This window comes from Rhinopithecus roxellana, chromosome 11 (assembly GCF_007565055.1).
Source record: "Rhinopithecus roxellana isolate Shanxi Qingling chromosome 11, ASM756505v1, whole genome shotgun sequence".
Classification (NCBI taxonomy): domain Eukaryota; kingdom Metazoa; phylum Chordata; class Mammalia; order Primates; family Cercopithecidae; genus Rhinopithecus; species Rhinopithecus roxellana.
The window spans coordinates 38,534,682-38,555,802 of record NC_044559.1 but is presented as its reverse complement, the minus strand read 5'-3'; the positions used below and the strand labels follow the sequence as shown (position 1 = coordinate 38,555,802).

At 47.5% G+C, this 21,121-nt stretch overlaps 1 long non-coding RNA gene across 1 annotated transcript in view; it reads left to right on the top strand.

Moving 5' to 3' along the window:
* The window catches only part of LOC115900270, a 47,724-nt gene extending 44,520 nt beyond the window's left edge, over window positions 1–3,204 (top strand). Inside the window, exon 3 of the long non-coding RNA XR_004059916.1 lies at window positions 3,079–3,204. This is a non-coding gene — a long non-coding RNA (uncharacterized LOC115900270). The remainder of the gene's footprint in view (window positions 1–3,078) is intronic.
* Window positions 3,205–21,121: the final 17,917 nt, after the last annotated feature.

Genomic DNA, 21,121 nt, shown 5'->3' with positions numbered 1-21,121 from the left:
AGATAGTGCAGGTAAACATCTCCAGCACATGCCTGGTACACAGGAAGCGCTCAATGAATGCTAGCTCTTGTAGTCACTGTGATAGTTACTAGGTTGATCAGCTGACATAGATTTTTTCTGGGCTTGTAGACTCAGATTATCAAGCAATTTCTGCCTGGGAGCCTCCCACTAAATGGATACACTCAAATGCTGAATTTGCTGGAAGGCAGGCTCACCTTGCACTTGGCTTTCAAAGGGTTCCTTACCACTGCAACTCGATTCCATGACTGGATGGATAACAGAAGCACCTGGGAGGAGGGCAGCTTGGCAGGGGCTCACAGGGAGATTCAAGGTTTCATAACAAAGCATCTTCTGGTGTGTTAACAGTAAGATTAGGCCAGGTGTGGTGGCTCACGCCTGTAATCCCAGCACTTTGGGAGGCCAAGGCAGGTGGATCACCTGAGGTCAGGAGTTTGAGACCAGCCTGGCCAACCTGGTGAAACACCCCCCCACACACACACTAAAAATACAAAAAAATTAGCTGGGCGTGGTGGCAGGGGCCTATATTCCAGCTACTCAGGAGGCTGAGGCAGGAGAATCCCTTGAACCCGGGAGGCGGAGGTTGCATGAGCCGAGATCGCACCACTGCACTCCAGCCTGGGCAACAGGAGCAAAACTCCGTCTCAAAAAACAATAATAATAATAAGACTAGAAACGTCCACGGCACCGGCGGTGTGTTAGGGGCTCACCTTTTTCCCTGAGTAGTTGTCCAATGTCACTTTTCCATCTGCAGGAGTGATGCCAATCCGTGGCCACAGCCTTTCTTCTGCCCCTTTTCCCCACCGTGGGAGGACTCTGACCTTCTTTCATCTCAACAGCTGTTTACATTTTTTTACCCCTGAATTGTGGGTAAACAGCCTCCTGTATTAGATAAAGGCTTTATCAGCTCACCGGCTCATCCCTCCACACAGCCTCCAGTGCAAGTCTGCGTCGGGAGTAAGCCAAACTGATGACTCTCCTGGTTCCTTATTTTGCACTTAATTGGAAGAACCTTGAGTTCAAAGTGTAGGCGCCCAGCCGTCTCTGGCGTGCGTCGGCTGCCACCTGCTGGGAAATCCTGGTATGGCGTGGTCTCCTCGGCCGACAGGCTCGCTCGCTGGGGGAAGAGGTTCATTCGCTCAGCCAACAGGTTTTCTGGAACAGGAAATACGTGTCAGCCAGAGTCCTAGGCACTTGGAATGATTCAGTGAACAAAACAGAGACCCGTATACCTGATTTTCTGGAGCTTATCATTTTTCAGACGGTGACAGGCAATAGACAATATCACAAATACATGATACCATGTGTTAGGAAGAGATCAATATGTGGGAAGATTTTTTTTTTTTAAATAGAACGTGTAAGGGGGGTTGAAGTGCTCAATGGGGGAAGGTGAGTTGTAAAGAGTTTTCAGGGTCAGCCTCATTGAGAAGGCTTTTTGAACAAAAACTTGAAGGAAATGAGGGAAATTTCCGTGGAGGAAGAGTGAGGCTGGCTGGGGAGATGGGAGTGCAAAGGCCCTGGGGTAGGAATATGCTCGTGTCATTCAGAGACTACCAAGGAAGCCTGTGGTGCTGGAGAGAGTGGGCCACGGAGGAAAGGTCACGGTAGCGATCAGAAAGAGGGGAGGCCAGAAGGTGCAGGGTCTCATGGGCCACGTTTAAGGGCCATGACTGTATTAGTCAGCTTGGTCTGCCATAACAAAGTACCAGCTATTGCTGTAACATTTAGTTCCTCCATAAGAGAAAACCTGGTGGGCGTGGTGGCTCACACCTGTAATCCCCTTTGGGAGGCCAAGACAAGTGGATCACTTGAGCTCAGGAGTTCGATACCAGCCTGGCCAACACGGCGAAACCCTATCTCTATCAAAAAAAGAAGAAAAAAAAAAGAAATATGACAAAATAATATAACTTCCATTGACTTTTTTTTCTGACATATAGTTTCATTTACTAGATACATGAACCAATCCTAAAATATGTGTGTTGCCCCTATATTACAGATAGGTAAACTGAGGTTGAGTTATTGTATCACATGGGAAGCTGGTAATTGAAACTAAATCTGTCTAAATGTGAAGTCTTAGCTCATTTTGTTAAGTCACCCCTACCTCCCTAAGGTATGTGTATTCCTCTCTGGATTTGATTTGCTAATATTTTGTTGAGGATTTTTGCATCTAAGTTCATGAGAGACGCTGGTCTGTGATTTTCTTTTCTTGTACAATCTTTATCTGGCTTTGGTATCAAGGTTAAACTAGCTTCATAAAATGAATTGGGAAGTATTCCCTTCTCTTCTAGTTTCTGAATAACATGGTGTAAAATTCCTGGTTTTTGTTTGTTGTTTTTTTTTTTTATAATTCTCCAGAAAAACCATCTCTGAAGCTTTTTAAATTACAAAGTCCATTTCTTTCATAGTTTTTGAGCTATTCAGATTGTCTGTTTTATCTCGGTTGGGTTTTGATAGGTTGCAGTATTTACAGAATTGGTTCGTTTCTTTTAAGTTGTTGAATTTATGAGCATAAAGTTGTTCAAAGCATCTGTTCATCATATTTTCAGCAACTACAGGATTTGTAGTGATATCCTCTGTCTCAACTCTGAGATTGTGGTAATATATCTTCTCTCTTTTTATTTTTGTCAGTCTTGCTAGAGACGTATCAATTTTATTGGTTTTTTTGAAAAACAATCTTTTTGTTTGGTTGATTTGTCTCTATTATTTTCCTATTTTCAATTTATTTCTGCTTCTATTTTTATTCCCTTTCTTCTGCTTGCTTTGGGTGTAATTTTCTTCTTATTTTTCTAGTTTTATGAAGTGAGAACTTTGATTATCGATTTCAGATGTTTCCTCTTCTAATGTTAGCATTTAGTGTTATAAATTTTCCTCTCAGCACTGCTTTAGCTGCATCTCAGAGTTCTATGTGTTTTTAATTCCCTTTGAGACTCCTTCTTTGACCCATGAATTATTTAGAAGTATGCCATTTAACTTCCAAGTGTTTGAAGATTTTCCCATGGTCTTTCTGCCCTCTGAATTTTAGTAACTGTCTCTGATATTATTTCGTCTCCATGAGAACAGGACATTATTTATTCTACCGCTACATCACTGATGATGGGAACAGAACAATCGTATGCTCTCAATAAATAAGGATGAATGCATGATTGAAATAATTTAAAAATCAAAATACGGAAAACTGAAGCTTCAAAAGGAAGAGGAGGTCATCAGAAAGTTGATGGTGATTATCAGTGGGTGGGAAAATATGGTTACCTTTTATTTTCTTTTTATTTCATATTTTCCAAATTCTCTGCAATGAGCGTGTCCTACTTTTACCATCAGGAAAAGGAATTATAACAGTGAAAGTTGCCATTGCTGATCATTTTCACCCTCTCCCTGGCAGGTCATATCAGAATGTGAGTTGCTAAAAAATACTGAAGTTGACAGGACCTCAAAGGGCCCTTAAGAAGGTCCCAGAGCTAAATTGACCCAGACCCCTCAGAAGACAGGGAAGGACCTTGCTAGTCACCCAACTTTTGTAGGCTTGTAAGATTACTGCGACAATAACTTTCTCAATGAGATCATGCACCTTTTCAGTCACAGGGTCATTTTCATGTTTCTCTTCTAGGCACAGAAAAGTCCTTAGAGAGCTCATGAATTAGTGTGTATCCCAGGATATCTGGCTTGGCATTGTAAATAAAACGTCCATCTGCCTAAGTCCAGCCATCAAAATTACTTTGACAATTTACTCTGAGGAAGCAGTATTAGCATTTGTTTTCAGGGTTCATGATGTGCAAAAGATTACTTAAAAATAGGAGGGAACAGAGAAGAGAGATCGTAGTTTTTTGGTCTTGTTTGTTTTAAAAAAAAAAAAATATTGCCATCTCTTACATCTTTAGTCTCAGTCTCTTCATGATTTTTCAAGGCAATTTCTTTGGGAAGCCAAGTGGCTGAGACAATTTGATGATAACTCAGCCAACCTGCATCACTACCTAAACAGTTTTTTAGGTATAGACAGTTTCTAAAGATGAGTGAACATGCTTTTCTGCTTTTGAAAATACTCCTGAAAACTTGGTTTCAATTTTTTCAACAAAGTGATTGCCCAGATCTGAAAATGTTTTTTCACCCTTTTCTGCTTTTGAGGTGAGGTGATTTCCTGTAAGGTCCAGGGATTTTGGAGGGCTCAGGATAAGGCAATTTTATGAACCGATGCCTGGGGGTAGTGCAGAATGCCATGCATGGGGATGTCCCACAAAAGGCAGGGAAGCGGATGTGGTAACAGCTATGTCCTCTTTGGAGCTGAGCCACAGAGGGCATCAGGATCAATGAGCGGATCTTTATCAGTCTGTCTGAGTCTTAAAGTAATAGCCAAGGACATGAGAATCTGGAAAACAATAACATAATCGAATTGGGGGAGAATTTGATTCTCCCCCAATGAATAATCCACATCCTAGGCACAATTCATGTCAAACAACATAGGCTATGCTGAAACCAGCCAGAAATGGGGTCTTGTAATATAAACTAGTCTGTGTCTTACAAATCATTTGATTTCTATAATTCCTGGACACTTGATTGGCTAATTTTTTTCTGTTGCTGAGTTGACTGATTTGAACTCCTATGTCAAAAGGCATAGATTTTTTTATTCATTTAATTTGTATTGACACCCACTGTTCCATTTAATTCAAAATTATTCATTCCTCCATGGATCCCTGGTAGAGACCAACCTCAGCCGCTTTGGGAGACTGCTCACCAAATGTCTCTAGTTCCCTGCTTTCTGAGCATGTGAGGCTTCTCCTTCCCTGACTGTGACAGTTAGGCATGGCCACAAGCCCACTTTGGCCTATGAAATGTGTACAGAAGGGACACATTGGGCCAGTGAGTAATTCACTCCATACTCTCTCTTCTGTTGTAATTAGGGATGTGTGTGTTGAGAAGACACCATCGGGGGTCCCAAACTAACTATGACATGCACACCACTCCATGCTGACCTGCAATGGACAGGTAATGTGAACAAAAGAAAATATTTATTGTATAACGCTGCTGAGATCAGGTGGTTGTTACCTGCACGTCACCTGGCCTCTCCTCGCTGATGCGCAAGCGCACACACACGAACTTGTCCATATGTTTTGTATACACGTTGTGCTGCTTGGGAAGGAGGTACTCTCTCTTTGCCACAACTCTCCCAACTGAGAATTCTCTTTTGTCCTGCCATGGGATTCCTGTGGCTAATTCACTGGATTTATTCATTTCTTGGTTGGTTTTCCATGTAAAAAGCCAAAGGAGACTTGGAACATATGTACCCCAGGGCGGTGGGTAAATCCAAGAGAGACGCAATCTCTGTCTCTAAGGGCTTACAAGCTGGCTTGGCAGAAGACAGATCCAGGCAATATATAATAATGACAACCACAAACGGGTGCTCCAGAGCAAAATGACAAGATGCTTGCATGGCAGCAGTTTTAAGAAGGAATGCATCAGGCGGGGTGCAGAGGGAATGTAAGAGCAGCTCTGGTCCCAGGTGGCTCCTCTCAGCCTCTCCAGATCCACCCTTTGCCCCTCTCCACACTGCTCTCTACCCCCACGAGACTGACCTGTCTGTCCTATAGTAATAGACTGCTCTCCCTCTGGCTCTGGGCTGGGTCTGGTCAATGGGGTCTCTGATAGACTAGAAGGAAGTTGGTCAGTGAAGTTGGCATATTTATTCCTCTGTCTCTGTTCTCACAGGGTCATCTCAGGCTGGCTGCATGCCTCAGCTGAAGATCCCAGCTCCTGTCAATGCCACCTCTCCGCTTGACTGTCTCCTTCCAGATTTGGTAACTGTCTCCTGTCGGCACTTTAGGCCCAGGGGTGGTAAGAGCCCTACACTGAGATCCCAGCTCCAGGATATTGCACCAGCCCTTTCAGTTTCCCTATACCCTGCCCACACCTTAGTCAAGGCAGGTGTGGGCAGGATACACATTTTTTTTAAGGGACTCCTTAAAGCATTCTAATTTGAGTGTGCTTCTGTTTCCTGATAGTCCCTGACCACTAGATCTTGCTTTAGGGAGACAGCAGTAAAAAGCAAATGAATGCTTTTTCTAATTATAGGGTCAGTTGGTAAAAGAAGCAGAAAGCTTTTAAAAATGATTCATTCTTCATTAAGAAATGAGTTATTAAATGTGTTTGCTTCTCCTCAGCCAAAGTGAAAGATTCTTCTCTAGAGGTTTAAAAAAGGTTGGAGGCCAAGTATTGGCCTCTTTGCACCTGTGATGAGCAAATGGGCTGTCCTGGAGCCTTTGTTTCCCAAAGTCCTTCACTGATACTGAGGCACAGAGGCCAGCCAGGATGTCACTTCACCACCAAGGAGCTCCCCCAGTTCCCCCTTATCTGGCAAAGTTGACACCAGAATTCCAACCACTGTTTTTAACTTGAGCCTGAGAGCAGAACCTAATTTCCAGATGCTCAAGGAAAATTGTAACCCTTCTTTGGAGTTTCCATATTTAGCATAGAGCTGCTTGAGAAGGAGGCCCTGTCTCTTTGCCATAACTCTTCCAACTAGGGATTCTCTTTTTTCCTGCAGTGGGATTCCTGTGGCTAATTCACTGGATTTAGTCATTTCTTGGTTTTCCACGTGGAAAGTCAAAGGACACTTGGGTCTGGAGGTGCTCTAGGCCCTGTCCTCTGTTCCCAATTCCTAGGGACCCTCACGCCTTAGCTGTCTCCAACTCTGGAGAGGTGCAGCCAGGAAGAGGCTGGTACCTGGAGCCCCAGCGTTTCCCAAAGCAGCTGGAAGACGCGAACACATGATTACAGCTGCTGGGGCTGGATCCGGGGTGCAGGTCAGCTCAGGCATGCCAGGATATAAAGGGAGAGGAAGTGCAGACGGCAATTTGGAAGATTTAGGAGTTCTTGGGCTGTCATCGGATTTTATGTGTTGTCATTGACATATGTTTGTATTCTCTCCGGAGCAGGTTTGAGCTGGGAAGAATGAAGACAGGGCATGCCCGTGTGCCAGCTCTGCACAGCTGGATAGATGAGGAAAGACGTGGAGGAGAAGCCGGGGATTGTCTGGAAGCCTAAGGGTATTGTTTGCCCCTTGGGCTCCAGAAGATGCATGCCAGGACCTGGGGTGGCACCACCAGGAAGCAACAGAGAGGAGATAAAACTCACAGCAGACAGATTTGCCTTAACAACGACTCTCTTGAATTAAAACACGCTTTTCAAGAAAACATCAGTTCAATCAGCAAATAGCAGAGAAGTTTCTCATCATAAAGGCAAAGAAGGGCCCAGTTGCTGACCAGTGTAAGAGCTTCAGAAGAGGAGAGGGGAGATGAGATGGCCAGGAGGAGTACCATACATCCCTGGACAACCTCGTTCTAATGGGTCAGGAACTGGGATGTGCGTTTTGGAGTGCAGGAGAAGTGGCAACTCACAAATGCTAGATTTTCTTCTAGAGATGACCAAGCTGTAGTTCTCAAAGCAGTGGCACTAGGACAGAAAACTCTCACACTTTGACATGCACACACAGCCCCTGGGGATCTTGTTAACATGTAGATTCTGATTCCGTAGGTCAGGCTGAGATTCTGCATTTCCAACAAGCTCCTAGGTGAGGTCCATTTTGCTGGTCCATGAATCACACTTAGAATAAGCAGCAAGGCATAGGAGGATACTGACTTTGCTCAGTGATACTTGTGCTTCCCTCCAAACTAAAATAAAACAAAAGCAGACATCAATGGCCCAATTCAACAGCCTGAGAAGTTTGGTGATAATGACCCAAGCCCTGGCCTGGTGACCAGGTGGCTGCTCAGGGAGCTCCATCTCCAAATTCCTTCCCTTCCTGTTTCCCCTCCAAGAGTGAGTACTGTGCCAGAGTTCGTTGGGGTCTGCTGTCCCCAGGGAAAGGTGGCCCAGTCACCAAGTGCACGTGTATAGAATGGCCCACCTGTGCAAAGCTATCAGCCCTGGACTTATGGACCTAGAAACATGACTTGCCACTCACTCACTCACCGTCATTCATTCATTTCTGCAACAAACGCTTCCTGAGCATATGCTGTCCACCAGGCCCTGAGCTCAGCTCTGGGGATACAGGATGGACGGCAGATTGTGCTCCCAGTCAGCCTGCTGGAGCACATATGAAAAACAATACAGATGTTTTGATTTGTTATCATATTGGTCATTATGATGGTAGCTTATACTTTCGGAAGGCCTGCCGTCCATTAGCCATTGTGCTAAGCACATGATATGGGTAATCTCATCAATCCTCACAACAACCTATCTGGCAGCTACTATTATTAAACCCACTTCAAAGAGGAGGGAACTGAACCTCAGAGAGGGTAAGTAACTTGCACAAGGACACCAGCTAGTCTGAGGAGAGGAACTAGGAGGAATGGCCAGGCAGGCTGTCAGCCTCTGTCCCCACACGCTCCATCTGAGTGTCTGCTGGTGGGCACATTCCCTCCCTGGAGGGAGAGCTCCTGGGAGCTGATGGCAGCACTGAGTGAGTCTGGAATGTGATGGGAGTGCATTAGATGACGTGGGTGATCTGATGAGTACAGAGGTGTCACATTGCAATGACTTCATGCATATATCTCCCCTGAATGGACAGAGATTCAGCAGAGGCCAGGAGCATGAGTTTCTGGCCCAGTGTCCCCCTCTTTCCCCTGCGGAAAGCCAGGGACACACTGCTTGGCTTTGCTACACCTTGCTAGGCAAAGGCAGTATGTTCTCCCTCTCCTTGGCCTCCCTGGCTGTCCGCACATCCACACCCACTCACACACACATGCATGTGATCATACACATTACCCAAGCCCACATGCCCACAGCCATGCTCACACTCACACTCACATGCATACACTGCCATGCACAACACGCATACATACATTCACACACACTCACGCACGCACACACACACACACACACTCTTCTGATGGCCAATCTTTTGGGGGGATGTTGACGCTGTGAAACAGGTGAAACAAAGTCTTTGCCAATCCCTGCTTTGGGCCTATTATGCTTGTTTTATAGTTTAACTCTCAAAAGACAACTTTATTTTCCAGAATCGTTCAGGTTCCCAGCCAGGTGCAGTGGCTTACACCTGTAATCCCAGTACTTTGGGAGGCCAAGGCGGGCAGATCACCTGAGGTCAGAAGTTTGAGACCAGCCTGGCTAACACGGTGAAACCCAGTCTCTACTAAAAATACAAAAATTAGCCAGGCATGGTGGCACACACATGTAATCCCAGCTACTCAGGAGGCTGAGGCAGGAGAATCGCTTGAATCCGGGAGGCGGAGTTTGCAGTGAGCCAAGATCATGCCACTGCACTCCAGCCTGGGCAACAGAGGAAGACTCCATCTCAAAAAAACAAAAACAAAATCATTCAGGTTCCCTAGGGGCCCCTCACTGTGTCCTGGATTCCATTCCACTTTTAGAGTCCCAAACAGCTTGTATGGCCACTTCCTTTGACACCCAAACCAGATAAGAGTCTTAAATGGCACAGAGTATTGATGGTTCCTTTAAAAGGAAATCCACTCTCAAATGGGAAGTTGGATAACTTCGCATCCGGATTTCATCCATCTTGGGCTTTGGTGGCTGCTGTTTGTTTTTTTATGCAGGAGAATCTCTCCTAGCCAACGTCGATTTCACTAACACAGTGGTTAACCTTTGCTGTCTACTCTTGCATCAATCTGCCGCCTACCTCATGCTGAGCCACGCTGCTTGCTGGCATTCCTTTTGGATTTTCAATTTACTACCCAACTACCAGTCCTAATAACATCAGATAAAAGGGCTTCTGCTGTGCTGCACTTGTGTTCAAAAACTATAAATGCCATCAACCCAGAGTTGAGTCCAGCCTCAGAGAGACAGAATATAAATACCCAAGTGGCCCTGGGCCACTGAGTTCCTCAGACATTATGTGCTATGGGAGTTCCAGAAAGGGGAATTACGTGATTTTGAGTGCAGAAGGCTTCCTGGAGGAGGCGAGATTTCTGATGGGCCTCTGTTATGAGCTAAATTGAGTCCATCCCAAAATTCAGATGTTCAAATCCTAACCTGTAGTACCTAAGAATGTGATCTTATTTGGAAGTAGAAGCATAGCAGAGGTAATTCGTTCCGATTAGGTCATAGTGCAAGAGGGTGGACCCCAATCCGATATAACTTGTGTCCTTATAAAAAGCAGAAATTTGCAGACAGACACACAAGAAGATGATGACAGAGACCGGGCTGATGCAGCTACAAGCCAAGGAACACCAAAGATTGCCAGCAAAGCACCAGAGCCAGGGAGAGACCTCAAACAAATTCTCCCTCCCAGCAAAAAGGAGGAAGGAAGTAACCTCCAAAAGAAGCAGGCCAGGCACGGTGACTCAGACCTGTAATCCCAGCACTTTGGGAGGTTAATGCAGGCGAATCACCTGAGGTCCAGAGATCGAGACCAGCCTGGCCAACATGGTGAAACCTCACCTCTACAGAAAAATACAAAAATTAGCCAGGTGTAGTGGCATGCACCTGTAGTCCCAGCTACTCAGGAGGCTGAGGCAAGAGAATCGCTTGAATCCAGGAGGCGGAGGTTGCAGTGAGCTAAGATCGCGCCGTTGCACGCCAGCCTGGGCGACAGAGCGAGACTTCATCCCACAAAACAAAAAAGAACCCTGCTGACACCTGGATTTCAGACTTCCAGCCTCCAGAACTGTGAGATATTACATTTCTGTCATTTAAACACCCAGTTTGTAGTACTTTGTTACAATAGCCCTAGTGAGCTAATACAGCCTTGAAGGACAGGTAGGCATTTGTGATGCACAGAGAAAGCAAACTGGCCACAGTTGTTGAAATTAATAGAATCGAAGCGCCCCTATCACTACCACCCCAGGTCATCACTTACAAAGCTGTTCAACATGATGCAGCCGCGTGAGAAGGTCGGAGGGCCAGGGCAGGAGATGGGCTCCAGGTGAGCCTGGGCTGCCTGCAGAGCCAGCTTGCCCCGCTGCCTAGTTGCCAAGGAGCACCTGTGGCTAGGAGGAGGCACCCCGGAAGAAAATTTGGCCACATCCCTGCCTGCCTCCCTGGCCATGGGTGATGCTCTCTGCCAGCTGGCCCAGCTCCCCCACCACATACCTGGCTGGGAGTCAGTAGGAAAACAGTGTGTGTTTGTAGGGCTCTGCACTGAAGGGCATTAGATTCATGCAAAGGCTAATAAATTAGAGATAAGCGGGATTTGTCGATTTGCTGGAGGTTAGAGGTGCAGGATCAGCGTCAGCGTTGGGTCTTTTCCATGGCCCCAGGCTGGCTCAGGTGTGAGCTGAAGAGGGAAAACTGTCTGTTTAGGTTGCATTGGGTTCCTCTAAAAGATCTGTTGAAGTCCTAACCTCGGGTACCTCTGTGCTATTTGGAAACAGGCTCTTTGCAGATGTAATCAAGGAAAGATGAGGCAACACTGGATTTAGTCAGGCCCTAATCCAGTGACCGGTGTCCTCATAAGACAAAGGAAATCTGGACACGGACACACAAAGAGGAGAAAGCCATTCAAAGACACAGAGACACACGTACACAGGGAGAACGCCATGGGACAATGCAGACACAGATCGGAGTGACACAGCTGCAAACCAAGGAGTGCCAAGATTGCCAGCAACCCCCCGGAGCTGGAAGAGGCAAGAAGGAGCCTCCCCTAGAACCTTCGGAGGGGGCATGCACTGCTGACGCCTTGATTCCAGACTTCTGACCTCCGGAAGCATAAGAGAACAGATTTCCTTTGTTTGAAGGCACCCAGTTTGTGGTCCTTCATCATGGCTGCTCTCAGGAATGGATACAGGCCCTTCCCTGCCTGCCTGGTGGAGCAACCTCCATGGGGAGCCTTTGCCAGCAGGAAGAGGCCCCACATGGAGCCCAGACCCACCTCAGAGGAACTTCTCTCAGCACTTAGCCAGGGCCTGTCAGATCAAGGGTAGGTGGTCTAGGTTGATTGAAGGCACGGCATTTAGTCTTTAAAATGAAAGCGTGTTGCCTAGCTTGGTTAGTTTTGAACTCTGTAGTTCATCAAGGACTGCGTTACCCAAATATCCTCTGCAGAACACCAGTTCCATAAAGTGCTTCACACACACACCAATTCTATAACGTAGTATGTTTTGGAAAGGCTACATACTACTACGGCCCCTTTTACAGATTAGCAATGCCCATGAGTGCACTAAAGGCTGAGAGATTCTGCAGTAAAGAAGCCTATTTCACTTTGTTTAACCAAGTATTTCTCAAATTTGTTTGATCATATGTGGCAGAAAATGCTATGTCTAGCATTCTTCATTTCCGTCTTCTTCCTTTAACATGGAACCCCTGATGTTTTTAGCTTGGCACATCACCACCCAGAATAAAAACTACTTTTCCCAGATTTCCTGCATCTAGGGGCAGCCCTGGGATAAATTCTGGACAATGAAATACAGGCCAAAGTAAATCATATATGATTTCCATGAAAGGACCTTAAAGAGAAGTGTGCCCTTCTTTTCCCCACACATTCCTCCTCCTGTCTGAAATGCAGATGCAATTGCTGGCATTTGAGCAGCCATCTTGGGCCATGCAGTAGCTTCTTATGGATGATGTAGGACTAATTCAGGGGTCTAGATTTACCTCCAAACTTTGTTTATCTACAAAAAATAAAACTCTATCTTCTTTAAGCTACATGATCGGGCATTTTCTGTCCCATACAGCCAAACATAATGTTGCCTGATGCACCCTGAAGCCCTCTTGTCCACATCACCTAACTCTGCAGGATATTGCAGAAATCGTGATCATTTAGAACACGGAAAAGGCGCACGAAACCTGGAGCATTTTCAACTCAGTCCTGATTTTCCTGCCCCCACCTCAGCATGGGCGAACTACAACTGTTTCTGCAAGATGTTGTTGCAGAAATACTGATCATCGAGAATATATGGTGAGCAAAGCCTGTGGCCAGGGCAGGAACTGATCCCAGGGTCTCATCCTCCACTGGAGTCATGGAGTGGTTGCATCCAGCTGGAAGGGCAGGGCAAGAAAAGGCAAATGCCAGGCCCTGAGAAGGTGGGTGACCCACGGGCCTGACTGCCACCCCGTACCCCACAGTCAGGGCAGCAGGAGCATGGCGTTCCTATCGCCTCCCCCCCAACCTCACCTGGCTCCTCCTCTCTCACACTCACTATTCTTTGGCTACATTGGCTGCCCTTCAGTCCTTCCAGACTGTCCTCCATGGGGCCTCCCAACACGGTCCCTCCACCTGTAATTCTGCTCACTTCTGGCTGCCACCCATCTCTCCGTATCAGCTCCTTTTTGCCTTTTGGGTCTCAGCCTCGCCGTCCTTCCTCAGAACCCCTCCATCCTCACCCTGCATGCAGCAGCCCTCTGGCCCTCCTGTCCCTCTGCATAGCCTACTTGAACACAACACTGACTGTATTGTGGGTCTGTTGACCGATTTGTTTTCCTAATCCCCCCTGGCCATCCAAGTTGAAGAGGCCACAGTCTTTGCATGTTTTGCTCATCACTGTGTACTCAGCACCTAGCACAGAGTTGTTGCTCCATAAAGATTTGCTGACAAGCTGTCCATGGGTGAATTCCAAAAGCCTCGGGGCCCCAGCTGGGTGACTGTGTCCTGAGCCAGAATTTCATTGCAGTCTTGCAAAAGTGCCAATGACAAATCTATTCAACAGCACAAAACAGACACTGGCATGCTGGGTGTGTCCTCACCCACACCCTCACCTAGGGGCCATCAGTCAGGCCCTGTGTTCCAGGGCTCACTAGCTCAGGCCATCACTCCCTCCCTGTCTTGCAGCTGTCGGGGGACAGGGGAGGGGCCATGAAAGAAGGATCTGATATGTTGTACATTGAACATGGTAAAAGTAACGTAAGCAATCCAAGGACTTACTGTGAGAAGCCCATCTTCCTCCCTCCTGCACCCCAGCCTCCCAGTTATCTTCTCAGAGGCAATCACTGTCCCCAGCATCTTCAGTGTCCTTCCAGAGGTGTTTCCATGTATACACGAGCACACACATCAACAGGATTTTCTTATTAAAATGTGAGCATGTTATGCACATTATCCTGCACCTTGTCATTCACTTGCTCTGCTTTTCAACCTAATATATGTTAGAGATCCACCTACATGAGGCTGCCTCATTCTTTCGACTGGATCACACATTGGCATTTTATTGTATGACTGATGCCTCAGCTCCCCAGTGAGGTGGGCTAATGAGATATCTCATTTCTCACCTAAAGAAAGAATGCCTTGTGAATACCTCTTTGCACACATGTGGGAATGTGTCAGATGAATACCCATAAGTGGAGTTGTTGGGCCAACAGGTATGTGCCCTTTAGTTTCTGTTAGATAGTGCCACAGTGCCCTCCTAAGAGGTTCTGCCAGCGGGCCCTCTCATCCGGAATGTATGTGTTGGGGAATGTGTGTCCCCATCTCCAGCACATGGAATCTTCTGACCCCACTTCAATCCTGTTTGGGCTGGTCTCTGCCCCCTAGCCACCACTGCCTACCTACTCTCCCTCCCTCCGTGGAACCCAGGCTCCTACCTGCCCTCTGCTCTTGAAATTCTAGAAATCCTTGCCTTTAGGCCTGCATGCTTTGTCTAGCATCTCTCTTCAACACTGACCCACACGGAGGCCCAAAAGTGACCACGATCCTGTTACCTGGGAGACTAGGCAAACTCCCAGAATTCTCTCACTGTGAAACGCACTTGTCCAGAAGATGGAAGTGTCTATGAAGTTCTGGAAAGCAGTCCCATGCTGAGGGAAATAGGCCCTTGTGAAAGTGTTTCACAACAAGCAGTTGAAGCCAGCAGAAGGCATGTTTCATGGCTATCTACAGTGTGGATCTGTCATCCCCTGACCTGAGTCACTGGACTTGGAACGGAGGTGGCATCCTGATGATAATTTGACCTTTGACCTTTAACTCCCAACCTGTTGGTGAAGAGTCTTTTTTTTTTTTTTTTTTTGAGACGGAGTTTCGCTCTTGTCACCCAGGCTGCTGGAGTGCAATGGCACGATCTCGGCTCACCGCAACCTCTGCCTCCTGGGTTCAAGAGATTCTCCTGCCTCAGCCTCCCCAGTAGCTGGGATTACAGGTGCCCGCCACCACTCCCGGCTAATTGTTGTATTTTTAGTAGAGATGAGGTTTCACCATGTTGGCCAGGCTGGTCTCAAACTCCTAACCTCAGGTGATATGCCCATCTCAGCCTCCCAAAGTGCTGGGATTACAGGTGTGAGCCACTGCGCCTGGCCAAGAGTCTTCTTTACTAATCATCTTCATCATTCATCATCTTCACTCACCACCTTCAGGCATGGTTCAAGGCGTTACAGAGAGTGTCATGACGACAGGCAGGACTCCCAGGTCTGAGCCAGACTTGGCTTCACCTGCCTGAGTGACCTCAATGTCTCTGCCTTCTCTGGGCCTCAGATTCCTCCTCTAGAATGGGAGGGGTTGGCCTTGGGATGGGCCCTGGGGTCCCAGCCCTAATAGGGGCCTTCCCACCTAACCCCTACAAAGGGGGGCTGTAGAAGCTGGACTCCCTGCCTAGCCAGTCCTCAGGTCAGCCCTCTATCACTGAGTCCCAGGTGGGGCTCAGAGCAGCCGGCTCAGAGCAGCTAACTGGCTCTGTGTTCCTCTGGTACACTTTGTTTTTTGTTTGTTTTGTTTTGTTTGAGACAGAGTTTCACTCTGTTGCCCAAGCTGGGGTACAGCCTCCGCCTTCCAGGTTCAAGTGATTCTGGTGTTTCAGCCTCCCAAGTAGCTGGGATTCCAGGCATGCATCACCACGCCTGACTAATTTTTGTATTTTTAGCAGAGACGGGGTTTCATCATGTTGGCAGGGCTGGTCTTAAACTCCTGACCTCAAGCGATCCACCCACCTCAGCCTCCCAAAGTGCTAGGATTACAGGCGTGAGCCACCACACCCAGCTTCTTCCTGTACACTTTAAACTTTGCAAAAGTATTCAAGGGCCTCCCTTGCCATTCTATGACAATCTGTCCTCCTTTTGCCCCAATATCCCCTGCCCCTAGTCTCAAACACCCAGATATACTTTTTTAAAATTTTAATGAAAGTAAACATGGCCCATTCTCAAACTTCGAAACAGAGGCCACAGGTGAAACTCCCTCCCAGCCACCAGCACCCCAGGGAGAGTTTCACCTCTTGCTAAGGACACATCTCAGGGCAGCCAATCTGAAAACAGGGCCTGGCGGTCCAGTGGAAGCACCTGCTCATCCAGGGCTCAGTTTGGTTCCCAGCACTGGGCAGGATACCCCCACACAGACTCGGGAGCCCAGGCACTGTGACCCTTGAGAAAGAATCAGCCCGAGATCAAAGCCCCATGATGGAACTAAGTCGTTGTGCCTAGGAGGGAGGATGGAGACGCCTGGAGTCAGGTGACCGAGACCCACCTCAAGGAGGGGCCACAGCCCAGAAGGCTGCTGACCTGCAGCTCAGCCAGAGAACCACAGGGTTCCTAAGTTCCTTCTGGCTGCAGGTGAGGCTTGTATCTTTGGGTTCAGCCTGGAGAGGTAGAAGCAGGTGAGCACTCTCAGAGATGACTGGGATGGCAGTGGGAGTCAGATTCCTAAAGACAAGCTTACCAGGGCCTGGGAGGTCATGCCTGGTTTGCAAGGAAGACACTGTGGTTGGATGCAGCTGGACTGCAACAGGTCCACCTGGTACAAATCCCCTTTGCTTCATCTGTGAGCTGGAAAGAACCTCCCTGGAGCCACCAGATGGGCAAACAGCCTAGCTCAGGTTAAAACCCTCACCACCAGATGGGTAAACAGCCTAGCTCAGGTTAAAACCCTCACCACCAGATGGGCAAACAGCCTAGCTCAGGTTAAAACCCTCACCACCAGATGGGCAAACAGCCTAGCTCAGGTTAAAACCCTCACCACCAGATGGGCAAACAGCCTAGCTCAGGTTAAAGCTTTTTTTTTTTTTCTGAGATGGAGTCTCACTCTGTCGCCAGGCTGGAGTGCCTTCACCACCAGATGGGCAAATGGGCTAGCTCAGGTTAAAACCCTCACCACCAGATGGGCAATCAGACTAGCTCGGGTTAAAGCCTTCACCACCAGATGATCAAACAGGCTAACCCGGGTTAAAACCCTCACCACCAGATGGGCAAATGGGCTAGCTCGGGTTAAAGCGCTCACCACCAGACAGGCAAATGGGTTAGCTTGGGTTAAAGCGCTCACCACCAGATGGGCAAATGGGCTAGCTTGGGTTAAAGCGCTCACCACCAGACGGGCAAACTGGCTAGCTTGGGTTAAAGCCCTCACCACCAGACAGGCAAATGGACTAGCTTGGGTTAAAGCCCTCACCACCAGACTGGCGAACGGACCAGCTCAGGTTAAAGCCCTCACCACCAGACTGGCGAACGGACCAGCTCAGGTTAAAGCCCTCACCACCAGATGGGTAAACGGGCTAGCTCAGGGTAAAGCCCTTGCCATCCGCATGGTACATTCACACGTGGTATAACAATGCCTTCCTTTTGCTCTATACCTGGCATCTATGTGCCCAATTTATAGATTCAGGCTGGCCTGTGCTCAACTCCCAGGCCCTCTATAAACAAGCTGGGCTCAGGAAGCCTCTTGAACTCTTTGAGCCTGTTTTCCCATCTGTAAAATGGGCAGGATAACAGTGCCTGCCCCACAAGACTTGTGAGAGTCAACAAGAGAATGTACACACAATGCTTGGTGGCCTGTGGGCACAGAGGCTACTCTCTTACTAAAGATTAAATGCACTGTTGCCTTTTGAGGAAGTGCCTCCTTGCCACTGCCATTTCTGCCCCTGTCTCATCCTGCTGGAGACTCAAAATATCTGAGGGAGGCTGGCTGCGGTGGCTCATGCTTGTAATCCCAGCATGAGTCTTTGGGAGGCCGAGGCAGACAGATCACTTGAGGTCAGGAGTTCAAGACCAGCCTGGCCAACATGGCAAAACCCCATCTCTGCTAAAAATACAAAGATTAGCTGGGCATAGTGGTGCATGCTTGTCATCCCAGCTACTCGGCAGGCTGAGGCAGGAGGATCACTTGAACCCAGGAGGCAGAGGTTGCAGTGAGCTGAGATCGCACCACTGCACTCCAGCCTGGGGGACAGAGGTGAAACTCCATCTCAGGAAAAAAAAAAAAAAAAAAAAAAAAAAATCTGAGGGGCCGTCTCATTCCCCTGCAGAATCAAGCAAAGCCCTGGTTAGGAGGGCTGGTCACTGTCCCCAGCCTTGGCTGCCTGGAGAGAAGAAACAGTGCCTCCCCCGGTGTCTGAGAAGGGGAAGAGGAGTCTTCCAAGGGAGCACTAGGATGTTCGTCTCTTTCACCTTCCCTGCCTCTCTTTGCTGGCTTAATGTTCATTGAGCCCCTGCAGTAAGTCATACTTTGTGGGAGAAAGAGGACAAGAATCGTCAGGAAGGATTTAGACCTAGTTGGAGACATGCAGCCAGAGAGAGAGAAATAACACATCACAAGACAGCCATCCCTCTCTTCAACAAACAAGCACAGCAAAACTCTCCAACCAGCTTCTGCCTTAGGAGTCAAGGATACGAAAATGAATGAGACACTGTCCCTGTCCTCAAAATGTTCACCGTCTAATAATATAATTCCACTCAGCAACTGAGGGCTTCCAGGGGCTTTGCATGCTTTGTTTCATTTGTAATCCTCACCCACTCTCATGCAGGAGATCCTAGTAATCCCCATTTTGCAGACGAGGAACCTGAGACTCTGGAATGTGTCCAAGGTCTGAATAATCGCAACTAGGTGTCCAAAGTGCTCTAACTAGAGCCTGCACACATCGCCTTGGGAGCTTCAGACTGACTTTTCAGAGCAGTGCAGGTTGTGGTCAGGGAAGAACACTGTCTGAGGTGCTTCTTAAATGACTCAGTCTCCAGCAAGCCAGGCAAGGCAAGGAATTCCTGGAACAGGACTAGTATATGCAAAACACCTGGGTGTAAAAGAGCACAGTTAGGGGGCATGAGCTATTTGCTCAATTCTAAAATCTAAGAGGTTTTCAAGGTAATGGTGGGAGACATAGCTGTGAAGGGAGGCAGAAGCAAGAGCTTTGAACAGAAACCTAAAAAGTAGAACTTCTGGAGGCAATAGGGAGCCATTGAAGGTTGTTAAGCAGGGGAGAGAGCATCTCAAAGATCACAGGTCAGTAGAAGTAAACCATATTGTCAGGGCTGTGAGTGATGGGAGAGAAGAACATGAAGAACATGGGTAGAGTGAGCCAACAAGGTTCCAGAGACAGGGCACTCCAGTTAGGCCCAATGCTCAGATGAAGGTAGCATGTTGATAGCAAAAGGCAATGGTCAAATTAAACCATGAACAAGGCACATGAAACCTGGATATTTTAGACTCAAGTCCTGGATTTCTCTGCCTCCACCTCAGCATGGGCAAACTGAAAAAGAAACAGTTGAGAAAGTGTCAGATGTATTAAATCCACGGAGTTCCTGTCTCAACCTCTTGGGCTCTCCCTTTCATGCTATATTTAGATGCTCCAGAATTCTCTGCTCAGGCTGTCCCACACCCCCTCAGAAGAGTTAGCATGTTTCCTGGGCTCCCCCAGCCTTTGCCCACCCCATCAAGCTTCCTGTCTGACCCCAAGACATATTTTCCAACCAGGGTTTGAGGGACTCCAGGTGGCCGAGCCCCTGTTCTCCCTGGGATCTGGATTCCACAAAGAACCAGCCAGAATTCGGCGTTATTCTCCTCGTGAAGAAAAGAAAGCCTCAATTCTTTCTTTGGCTGGGTTTTTCACCATAACTGGTTTTCATTAGCTTTTCAAGTGGAAAATAAATTTTCCCCAATGGAACATTGCCATTTATTTGCAGAAAGTCATTGTTCATTTCATATTTTTTTATGCTGAATGACCCAAGCCCGAGTCTGCTGAGGCTCTGTCCAGGGGCCCCAGGGAATGTGATTTAGAAACCTTCCTGGCAGGCACTGTTTGAGGAGACAGTGTCCAGTTGCCTCCTATTAAACCTGCAGGGTTGAGAAAACTCACTTTCCCTTCCAGTCCAAGTCCTAGTTCACCTGGCAAAGAAGCAGCTTCTCAAAGTCTCCTCTTCCTCCTAGCCTCTCCTCACTCTGGTGCTAAAAAGAGAAGGAAAAAGTAAACAAAACCAGGAAAGTAATCCAGTTGATAAAACACCAAGTGATGTTGTTCTGTGGAACCAGAGGGGGGCCACCTGGGCACAATTCTCCCACAAAGGAGCCAAGTGTACCGGGGCTAAGACCAAGAGCGGTCTGGGCTCCCAGGCCAGCCCCAGGGCATTGGGCAGCGGGTTAGGATACTTAAGGAGAGACAAATCAGGCAAGAAGCAGAAAGACAGGAAGTGGAGAGAGAGGAAGCGGAGAGATAGGAAGCAGAGAGACAGGAAGTGGAGGGACAGGAAGTGGAGAATCCAGCAGGGGCCAACGTTGGACAACATTCCTTTGCCAGCTGTGCTCCCCATGCAACAGGATGAGGAGATTTTAAGCCTCTACCAGAAAAACTCAAGTCTGGAGATAATTTAATTTTTCCTGGGTCTCTGCCAGCCATCTCCAGAGTTTTGTCAAATTTTCCACGTACTTCCTCTGTGTGTGGAAACTCAGCCTCCATTTTAGAAACTCCATTCCCAACAGGGGTTCTGCACCCCCACCCATACTTTTTGTTTGTTTGTTTGTTTTCGGTTATCCTGGAGGTTTTGTGGATTAAGATGTGTGAGATGAGGAGTTTATAGGGACTGGCTGGAGGTATGGCCTCCCTTCCACCCACACACCAACACACACATACACACACACACACGCTGTTGTGCAGAAGATGTTTCTTGGGTGGCTGAGCAAAGAATCAGGTATTCGGATGTCCTGATTTGACCCTGAGAAAAATAGCAGCCATCCACAGAGCTCTGAAACATACTTCCCACTGCTTGGAATGGCAGCTCCTCCTCAGAGTAAGTTGGAAATTTTTCTACTTTGTTGTATAAATATAGAACCAAATCACACACTATGTAGAGTTTTATACAGGAATATATAGATTTTCAAGTTCATGGTCTTCTCCTCTTTCCTTCTAATCCCACCACTCTCAGGGTTACTATTTTAATGTGTATCATTAATTTTTTTATGTATGCTTTTTTAATGTATTGCTTATGAATACACATTCCCCTATTGGCTTTTCTCCCCCAGACAAAACTG